This window comes from Triticum dicoccoides, chromosome 2B (assembly GCF_002162155.2).
Source record: "Triticum dicoccoides isolate Atlit2015 ecotype Zavitan chromosome 2B, WEW_v2.0, whole genome shotgun sequence".
Classification (NCBI taxonomy): Eukaryota; Viridiplantae; Streptophyta; class Magnoliopsida; order Poales; family Poaceae; genus Triticum; species Triticum dicoccoides.
The window spans coordinates 752,115,497-752,126,263 of NC_041383.1; the positions used below are offsets into that span (position 1 = coordinate 752,115,497).

General features: G+C 49.4%; 1 pseudogene; it reads right to left on the reverse strand.

Moving 5' to 3' along the window:
* Positions 1 to 3,427: 3,427 nt before the first annotated feature.
* Positions 3,428 to 8,504, reverse strand: LOC119361322 (annotated as a pseudogene).
* Positions 8,505 to 10,767: the final 2,263 nt, after the last annotated feature.

The following is a 10,767-nucleotide window of genomic DNA, read 5'->3' on the forward strand; positions in this document are numbered from 1 at the left end:
TCCTAGACCCTGTTCCTATTCGTCCTATGGATGAAATGGATCATGTCCACTAGGTGATGCAGTATCCCAAGTGAGCAACCGTAGTTGAATGCAGTTTGCTATGCCTAGAAAAGCTAGTGGAAGGGTGTTAGTGGTGTAGGGGAATGGATTTGGGGTCATGATCTCTCTGACTGGTGTCTCTTGAGCTCCGAATTCTGTAGCATATGTTAGGTTTTCTCCCCTGGTGTATGGATGTTGTGGTGATGTGGTCATGGTGTTGTCTTTTTAGCATCAATCTTCCTTGGAGATTTATATTATAGTGGGGTTAAAGGCCAAAGTCACATAGTACTGGTTAGGTTAAGCATCTATGTGGAGATTATTAATAGTGAAGTTACAGACCAAAGTAATGTACCGTGTTGAGAATCAGTACTGATCAACTCTGCTGCTGCCAGTTTGGCTTCATATTTTTTTGGATGCATGCATGATGCCAATGTTGCTGGGAAAGTGTGTTCTGGGCGCCATGTGGTTGCCCGTTTTAGCTGCAGAATTGTCGACCACCTTTGCAAGACAGTTGTCCACTCTACTGCACATGCTCACAATTCACAAGACCATTGTCTGTAGCAATAATGGTGTGGGCACCAGTGATTTGGGCTGAATCTAACATTTTCGGACTTGGAATGTGATGAGGCTCATGGAACATGGTCCAGTGTCCTAAGGTGGATCTGGCCACAACAATGGGGCACAAAAAACACTTATTGTTTTAAGTTTTTGTTTTTTCACGCCAGTCCCGTCTCATGTTTGTGACAAAGATCTGTTTGCTTAATATTTTTCTGATGATGTGCAATACGCAAGTACACACCACTTGACCACTATACATACATTCAACAGGAATTGTATTGTGTTAGAAAGAACACTGATCACATCTCCTAATGACTCCCTAGAATGACAATGGATGATAAATCGGCCAACCTCATTAATATCCTAGTACTAAACACATGAGCTGGTGTGTACTGTAGATGTGAGCTCCTGGATTTGAACTTTGATGCCCACGGGTAGAGTCATGTCCCCGCGACTCTACCACCGCACAACTACGGTTCTCTTCTATGTGTTGGAAGATAGATAATTTGATTGGTCAATAGCCAGATTTTGACACTCTTTTCCAAGAAATTTATGCATGGCAAGCAAAATAAAATAAAATGGCGAAACAAATGGGTTGGCACAATTGTGGCAAGATCTGCTAAAAAAAGTGTGAGTACATGGCAAGTGAGATAGTCTGTTACAAAAGTGAGGCATCTAATCTCATGAGTGTCGGTAAACTCAAACATGTAAGATGTCGTATCATCTCATACAAGTGAGACGGGGACAATTCACCACTCTTACTTGTCGTGGCACAAGGGCGCGCAAGGTGTGCGCAACCACAACATCAAGAGACAACCGAGACGAGATGTAGGTGGCGAGCAGGTGATGATGTGATATGACTTGCGAACATGGATTGCACCCAGGCGGCAGAGTGAACAAAATTCACCAGACAAGAAATGTCTAGCCGTTGGCACCTCACGTGCATTTCTTACTTTTCTTTAGCAATGTGTTGACGATAGTCCGCTAGTGCTGAATCGCTAGTCACTGCTGCATCTTGGGTTGTTGAAACTACAAGAGTCACCGGTGAAGTACTGCGCTATGCGATATATCATGTCACCAGATTACCGAAGCCTCTCAGTCCTACACACGCTGCCTGTAGCTCAATATGCATGGGTTGATGCTGATACACATGAATCCAGAAATGTTTCTCTCCTTTCGGGCTTGATAACTTTCTGTTGCATTATTATATAGCTCCTCGACCTGTACTGATGTACGAATATCGTATTACTGGCTAAGGTTGTGCTAATTATCTCGAACAATTTCAAAGATTTGGCTGTACCAGTTGGTAGGTACATGGCATGCATACTGATGCAGCTCTCCTAGAACAACGATACACGCGAGATATGAGTGCCTAAATTTACATATTAAGCAACATAAATATAGTAAGAGAGAATCATGAATTATAATTTGAAGCGGATATGTTGATGACATGGATAAACTAGAGGTTAGAGAAAGATGAGTAATTGCTGACAGTGCGGATCACCTATACAATATAGATGGAATTCTATGCCACAAATAATTTGCCTAAATTCCCTCAAAAGTAACTCCCAATGTCCAAGTATGGCACCATTTTTTGCAATAGATACAAATCAACCACCACCATCACCTATCCATTAGTTTACCATCACACACACACACGCACACACGCACACACACACACACACACACACACACACACGCACGCGCGCTGGCGCGCGCGTACTAGACCTATAACTATTGAGATAATTTATTATGCCCCATAGTTGGGTCACGCTCAGCGGTTTTACCCCTAGTTTCCGAGAACCCTCATTCCTACCCCAACCCAATTAACTCCCCTTATACTTTTGCCCTTTGACCATCACTTTGAAAACTTCATAAAAATTCATACCTATATGTGCATGTCATTTGCATTCATGAAAAAAGTGTTCGAAAGTCTTCATCTCAGTTTGAGCTCATATGACCTCAACATGAACAGTAAATTCTAAAAAAAAAAGTGTTTTTCTGAAAATTCTAAAAAAATTGTGGCAAACATTGGTAAATGTTTTGAGTTCATGAAAAGTTTCATCGAAATGGCATTCCTGGAAGTCGTGGCAAAAAAACAAAATCAACACTACAAAATGCTTTTACTTTGGAGCATCCATTTTGCTTGTTTTTTTCCACGACTTTCATGAATGTTATTCCCTGATGAAACTTGGTAAGAACTCAAAACATTGGTTAATGTTTGGCAGCAAAAAACTATAGAATTTTTCACCAAAACAATCTTCAATTTTTTTTCATGATTTTACCGTTCACGCTGAGATCATATGAGCTCAAACCGAGACAACGGCTTTACAACTCTTTTGTCATGAATGCAAATGACATGCACAGATAGGTGATCTTTTTATGAACATTTTGATATCTTATTTGCATTTTCCTGAGTTAGTATAAATTTGTGATGAAGTTTTAAAGTGCCAGTCAAAGGGCAAAAGCATAAAAGGAGCGAAGTGGCTTGGGCATAACAGAGGGTTTTGGAAACATTGGGTTAAACTGCCGAATGTGACCCAACTAGGGGATACAATTAATTATCCCATAACTATTCGATGATCGTGTGGTATATACTGCCGGTTAATATTCCTAGTTGGAGGAGGGAACACGAAGGAGTGGACAGCGGGAGACTCTTGATGATCATTGACATTGCGCCTGCTTGCGTCCGGTCATCGTCGGAGAGTCGTCGACCGGAACAGAGTCGGGCTCTGCTGAGAACTTCTTTGTTCCCGCGATAAGGACAGACGGACCGGTCGGGGTTGCAAGACCGCCCGCGCTCAAGTCCATCTTGTCATCACTGGCCATCTCACATCGGCCCTCTCCGTAGCTCCCTTCCCCGCCGCTTCATGCTCACGCTGCTTCCGACGGCGCTCCTCAGGGCGACGTTCTCTACCTTGCAACTGACCACCACGGCCGGGATCCTCACGTATTCTGCCGAGACATCATCTATGCTGATGGTGGCGGGCAGGGTAGTCAGCGACGACATCTACAACTACGGACAAGTACGGCAACGCGAACGAGGAGCAAGGGTGGAGGTGCGCGGCAACACGATTGCGGGAAATGGAGGGCATACACGGGAGGTGTGCGGTCGAATAGGTGAACTAGTCAATTTGGAGTGGATTTGGGATGAGTCTGGTATGTCGGATCCAACCTGGCGGACGCGTCCGGGCGTCCCCGTATCCTCCCCAGATATGTGCTGAGTATGAAAATGGCGGTTAGTCGGACGTTTTGGCCGAATTTGCCAGGTTCGATTGGGTGGCAATTTTTTTATCCGGGCAGGCCACCCAGACGTTTGGAGCCAATATGGGGGCTCGGATTGTAGATGCTCTAAGTCACGCCCATCAACACAGGAAAGATACGAGAATGTCCTGCTGTCAGATTTTTCTGAGTGCTTGGCCCTGCTCTGTTTTTTGGTTGGAGCAAAGTCCAGTTCTCAGCTAAGATACTCGGTTCAATGCAGCCAAACTAGCTTTCTGCTGTCGTGTAGGACACATGCCAAGTATACAAGCAAAAAGAAACAACAAACATGTCAGTGAAAATACTATGTACTCCCTCTGTTCCAAAATAGATGACTCAGTTTTGTACTAAAGTTAGTACAAAGTTGAGTCATCTATTTTGGAACGGAGGGAGTATGACTTAAGAGCATCTCCACCCGCCCCCAAGAAGCCCCCCCAAGCACCTTTTTTAGCACCGGCAGCAAAAAATGCTCCCAGTCAGGACCCATGACCACGTTTTGCGCTGGATTTGGGCAAAAACGGCGCCGGCGACCTCAACCAAAACCCAGGCTCCCGGGGGGCACTCGGGACGCCTGGCGATACTTTATGCATGCAGATACCCCACCAGTCAGCCTCTCTCTCCTCTCTCTCTCTCTCTTCCTTTTTCTGTGAGCCCATCACTTGCATGCAAAAAAGAACCAATCTCCTCTCTCTCTCTCCGCACGAAGCCGCGCTGTGCCGCGCTCGCCTCCACGCCTCCTCGCCGTCGTCTCGTTGCTGGCCGCCGCGCTCCCTCACCCTGGCCTCCACGCCAAGCTCCGGCCGTGGCGGGGCGGCCGGCTGCACGTGCGTGTGTCTTGAGGCCGGCCGGGGCAGCATCTGCGCCGCCTGGATGCTCTGCAGCAGCAGCCTGTCCTCCGCCGACGACTCGAACCCGTGCAGGAACGACATGTCCGCGCCGCCGCCGCCGTAGTCGCCGTACTGCTGCTGCTGCTGCGGCCGAAAGAGCTGGCTCTGCTGCTGCTGCAGGGACGACGTGGCAACGGACGGGCGGTGGTGGCCGAGGTGGTCGAACGACCTCACGGCTGAGGTCGGCGACGGGCGCACCGGCATGCCGCCGCCAAGGGCCGTAGTCGCCGCTGCCCGCGCCGAAGCTGATCACGGGCACGCTGCCCACGCCGGCCGGGCCGTAGGGGCCGGAGGGGATGCCGGTGAACTGCTGCACCATGGCGCGGAAGTTGGTGGTGTCGGTGTTGAGCAGCGTGACGGGCGCCCGACGCGAGGGTGGCGACTACAGGCGCACCGGCATGCCGCCGCCACGGCCAGATCGAAGCCGTGCTTCTGGAGGGTGGAGGGCGGCGGCAGAGCACGGAGATGGGTGGGGAATTGGGAGAGGAGAAAACAGAGCGGGCTTGGGCTGGTCTCCGGCGAAGGGGATGGAGCCACGCTGCTGTCCGCGGCGGCGAGCAGCAGGAGGGCCAAGGGCGGAGGTGGCGAGCGGCGCCGAGGGAGAGACGAAGGCGTACGGTGACGAGTGGATAAGTGCGTGGTTTGTGTGTGTGTGTGTGGGGGGGGGGGGGCAACGATTGGATGCGTTTTCATCCCAGGTTTTAGTATTTCGCCGGCAGCCCCCCAAGCGACGAAAAAAATGCCTCCTGAGGGCTCAACGGCTGGAGATGCTCTAAAGCAAGGCAAAACCTTCGTAGGAGATAATTCTAGCCGAGCAAACTACTATAACACTGAAACAGGCCATCGGCAGCAGCAAAACAGGCTTAACTACATATCGTCTTTACCCAATTTGTCCTAGATAATAGCACGTTGGGGTGTTGTTCCACCTCAGGTAGTAACTCGTCTATGTCCCTAACATCCCGATAAACGCAGCAAAATCACAGGAGCAGGCGGGGGCGAATCACCATTTTTGCTTGCAAAGCACAAGGGCACGTGCGTGCAAACCTGTCTGCCTAATGTGACTTGCGAGCGTGCAAAGGATGCCGCACACTGGGCCATAGAGTGAACAAGAAATCACTCAATGCCTGCATTATCTGAAATATTCAGACACTGACGCATCATGTGTCTTTCTTCTTGTTGCGTCTCGTTCACCACTCCTCGCTAGTGATGGAGAGCTAGTTTCTACTACGTGCGTGCATGTTGCCACTACATAGTAATCGAGACAATTGTTGTGCTACGAGACATATAGTGTCACCAAACTACGGTACCCATGCCTCCTAGTCCTAAGCAGACCATCTCTAGTTCTATACCATAACATGCGCGGATCGATGCTGATACATATATGACATTGCCAATGTTTTTCTTGTTTCAGGAAATATAACTTTGATGTGTTGCTTTATCTTATATCACTTCTCGATCTCTATTGATGTAATAGTACTACCTAAGGTTGTGCCAGTCATCTCGATCAATTCTGAAGATGTAGTTGTACCGGTTGGTAGGTGCATGTTCCACACTCTAACAATTGCTTAGCTTCTTGTCTTGCAATTAACACTTAGTGCTACCAGACTTATGATTGCTGCCATTATACTCGAATCTGCAACTGTAGTGGATTATCAGCGGAGTGGGCTAGGCTAACTTTAACCTTTTGTACTATACATTCTTCACTCTAACATGGCAACGAATTGTAATTCATAAGCCCTGCCACGTGAAAAATCTCCCAGTGGAATAAGTGTGCATAGGGTGGAACTAGTCCTGGCCATGGGAAGCCCGGCCCGGCCCGACGCTGCCCCCGGGCCGGGCTCGGGCCTAGTTTTTGAGCCCGAAGGCCGGACCCGTCGTTTTTGCATTTTTCTGAAGGTCGGGCTCCGGAGCCCGACGGGCTTTTACGTGTTCGGGCCGGGCTTGGGCCCAGAAACACAGACCCGATGGTCGGGCCAGGCCGGACCCGGGCCTTTGTGTCGGGCTTGGCTAGGCCCCGCCCAAAGCCCGGCCCGAGCTTGCCCTAATAATGTGTAAAATCTCCCAGTGGAATAAGTGTGCATAGGGTGGAACTAATAATGCTACACTTACGGACAAAATTCTACGGAAAGAAGCTACGGACTGACGTGGTTCAGCGTCGTCCAACTGAACGAGGGTTTTCCGGAGCAGCTGGCCCGTGCGATCCAAACGTAGGAGGCCACGTCCATGTCCGTAAGTGATTCCGTAAACACATTCTGTAAGTGCAGCATTATTGGAGTGGGAGAGTGGAACGATGTGTACTGTACTTTCTGCTAGGGGCCCAAAAAACATTTTTTTTTCAAGTTCCTGTTTTTTCACGCCAGTCCCGCCTCATGTTTGTGACAAAGAACTGTTTGCTTAATGTTTTTCTGATGATGTGTAATACGCACATATACACCACTTGACCACTATACATACGTTCAACTGGAATTGGATTGTGTTAAAAAAACACGGAGCACATCTCCTAATGACTCCCTAGAATGACAGAGAAAGATAAATCGGCCAACCTCATTGATATCCTACTAAACACATGAGCTAGTGTGTAGATGCGAGCTCCTGGATTTGAACTTTGATTGCCGACGGGTATAGAGATGTCCCCGTGACTCTACAACCACACAACTACGGTCTCTTCTATGTGTTGGAACCTGGAAGCTAGAGAGATTTTGACACTCTTTTCTAAAAAAAATATGCATGGGAAGCAAAAAATAAAATGGCAAAACAAATTGATTGGCACAATTGGGGCAAGATCTGTTAAAAAAGTGTGGCATCTAGTCCAAGTGTTGGTAAACACACACATGTAAGATGTCGTATCAACTCATACGAGTGAGACAGAGACAATTCGGCATTCTTACTTGTCGTAGCATAAGGGCGCACAAGGTGTGTGCAACCACAACATCAAGAGACAACTGAGACGAGATGTTCCTGATGAGGAGGTGATAGTGTGATATGACTTGCTAGCGAGGATCGCACCCAGGCGGCAAAGTAAACGGAATTCGACATATCTGAAATGTCTAGCCGCGGGCACCTCACGTGCATTTCTTGCTTTTCTTTAGCAATGTGTTGACCACGTTCCGCTAGTGGTGAATCGCTAGTCGCTGATACATCTTGGGTTCTTGAAACTACAGGAGTCATCAGTGGAAGCACTGCGCTATGCGATATATCATGTCACCAGATTACCGAAGCCTCTCAGTCCTACACACGCTGCATGTAGCTCAATATGGATGGATGGATGCAGATACACATGAACTCAGAAATGTTTCTCTCCTCCCAGGCTTAATAATTTTCTGTTGCTTTATTATATAACTCCTTGAACTGTATTCATGTACGAGTATCGTACTACTGGCTAAGACTGCCAATTATCTCGACCAATTTCAAAGATTTGGCTGTACCAATTGGTTGTTCACACGTATTGTACCTGTGTATGTATGTGTATTTGTACTCCTAGTTTATAGGATCATGGAGCATGCCCAGGCCTGCGTGCCACTTCCATCGGGCTCTTTAACAGCTCCAGTGTGTGTATATCTTGTACTCGGTGTGGGTGAATGAATGCACAGAGACAATTGATCATTCTACTTGATATCAGACTTCAGGCGACCCTCCCATGGCCGAGCACTCGACCTCCTCCGCCACCTCTCCAGCCACCAGCTTGGCCACCTCGCCAGGGGCTCTCTCCAGCTCGTCCACCGGCACCGGCACCACCGCCGGCACTTCTCCTCCTTTCATCTTCGGCACCACCCGCTCTTCCCACAGTGGCTCATCCCCATCGCTCGGCTCTCAGTTCGCCCCCTCTTCCCTCCCTCCACGGCGCCGCCGCTCTCCTTCGCTGCCGCTCCCTCCCCCATCCCATTTTCCGCGATAGCATGCTGAACCACATCAAGTTTCTTCTCAACCCCGACGATCACAACTACCACAAGTAGAAGTCCTTCTTCCTCCTTGTTCTGATCCGCTATGGCGTCGCCCAGTTCATCGAACACCCCCCTCCCCAAACGCCACCGCCTTCCAGCGTGAGCTCGACGCCCACCTTGTGCTTTGGATCTACTCCACCCTCGCCGACAACCTCGTCGATCACGTCGTCGGGGCCACCACCACCTACGATCTCTGGCACCGCATTCGCGACTACTTCCTGGCGAACCGTGCGGCGCGGTACATGATGTTGAACCGGCAATACCGCAACCTCAAGCAAGGAGATCTCTCCGTCGCCGAGTATGCCCGCCGCATGAAGCTTCTCATCGCCGGGCTGGCCGACATCGAGCACGCCGTCACTGAGGTGGATCTCACCACTCAGTTTCTTCACGGCATCGACAAATGCCTCGACACCATCCACGTCGTGCTCAGGGACACGGTTCCTTTGCCACCGTTCGAGACTGCGTTCTCTCGCCTGAAGCTCGCCGAGGAGAATCTCCCCCAGCATGTGGCTAATGAGCCGACCATGATTCTCGCCTTCACCAGGGGCGGTGGCCCCTCAAGCAGCTATTCTGGATCCGGCAGCTCCGGTCCTCGCCCCGTCGATTGTGCTGATCGCTCCAATGATCAGGGCACCGCCTCTCCGGCCGGCTGCGGCTTTGGCAACCGCGCTGATGGTGGCGACCGCGGTGGACACGGCCGTGGGCGCGGTGATCACGGTGGTCATGGCAACCGCCCGCCCATGTCCTAGAATCCCTACATGGGGTTCTTCGCGCCCAACGGGATGGCACATCCGAACCCGCCTCCTGGCTGGGTCCCTCCCAACGCCGCGGGCGTGCTCGGCTCGCGGCCTGGGTCCCATGCGCAGGCGTACTCGATGCAGTTCTCCGGCTACCACGCGCCGACGCCACCTCCACCACCCTCCCAGGATCACCTCGCCATGCTCCAGGTCGCCTACAACGCCAATGGTATCTCCAACAGCAGCTCCGCTCCGCACGAGTGGTACATCGACAGCGGTGCCTCTGAAAGTGCAACTATCCCTGGGTGGTTTTGGTAATTCCTAACAACATATAGCTCATTGAGCTAATGCTATTTCAAGTTAAATATTTCAGGAAAGCTCGATGTTTGGCATGGTATGGATGAGAAACATGGACCCCTCAAAATGCTAAGGACAAAAGGATTGGCTCAAGCTCAAAGCACAAGACTCTATATTTTTCATTTTAGTGCTCCAAGATCACATTGAGTCCATAGGAAAAGCCAATATTATCAAGAGGGGGTGAGGTGTTGCTTAATGAGTTTCTTGCTCAAAGTGCTTAGTGATATGCTCCAAAAACCCTCAACTACTTTCTCACATCCACATATGTCCCAAACCAAAAGTCAAACTCGACCCCACCAAAACTTTCTATCTGGCGCCACCGAGTTTAGTTGACATAGCCACTGCCACAAACCCTAGCCTTTTCGGTCTCACCGATAGGGATCTTGGTCTCACCAAGATGGGATTGTAATCTCTCTATTTTCCTTCATAACATTTCGGTCAAACCGAGATGAGCGATCGGTCCCACCGAGATTGCAATGCAAACTCTCTGTTTCCCTTTCTTAATGTTTCGGTGCAACCAAGATGAGCGAATTGGTCCCACCGAGTTTGCCTGACCAACTCTCTATTTGTCTATTACCAAAATCGGTCTCACCGAGTTTGTGTAATCGGTCTCACCGAGATTATGTTATGCCCTAACCCTAACGATATCGGTCCCACCGAGTTGACATGTCGGTCCCACCGAAATGCCTGACGGTCACATTATGAACTAAATCGGTCTGACCGAGTTTCACGATTCGGTCCCACCGAGTTTGGTAAATTGTGTGTAACGGTTAGATTTTGTGTGGAGGTTATATATACCCCTCCACCCACTCTTCATTCGTGTAGAGAGCCATCAGAACATGCCTACACTTCCAACATACATTTTCTGAGAGAGAACCACCTATACTTGTGTTGAGGTCAAGATATTCCATTCTTACCACATAAATCTTGATCTCTAGCCTTCCCCAAGTTGCTTTCCACTCAAACCATCTTTCCACCAAATCCAAT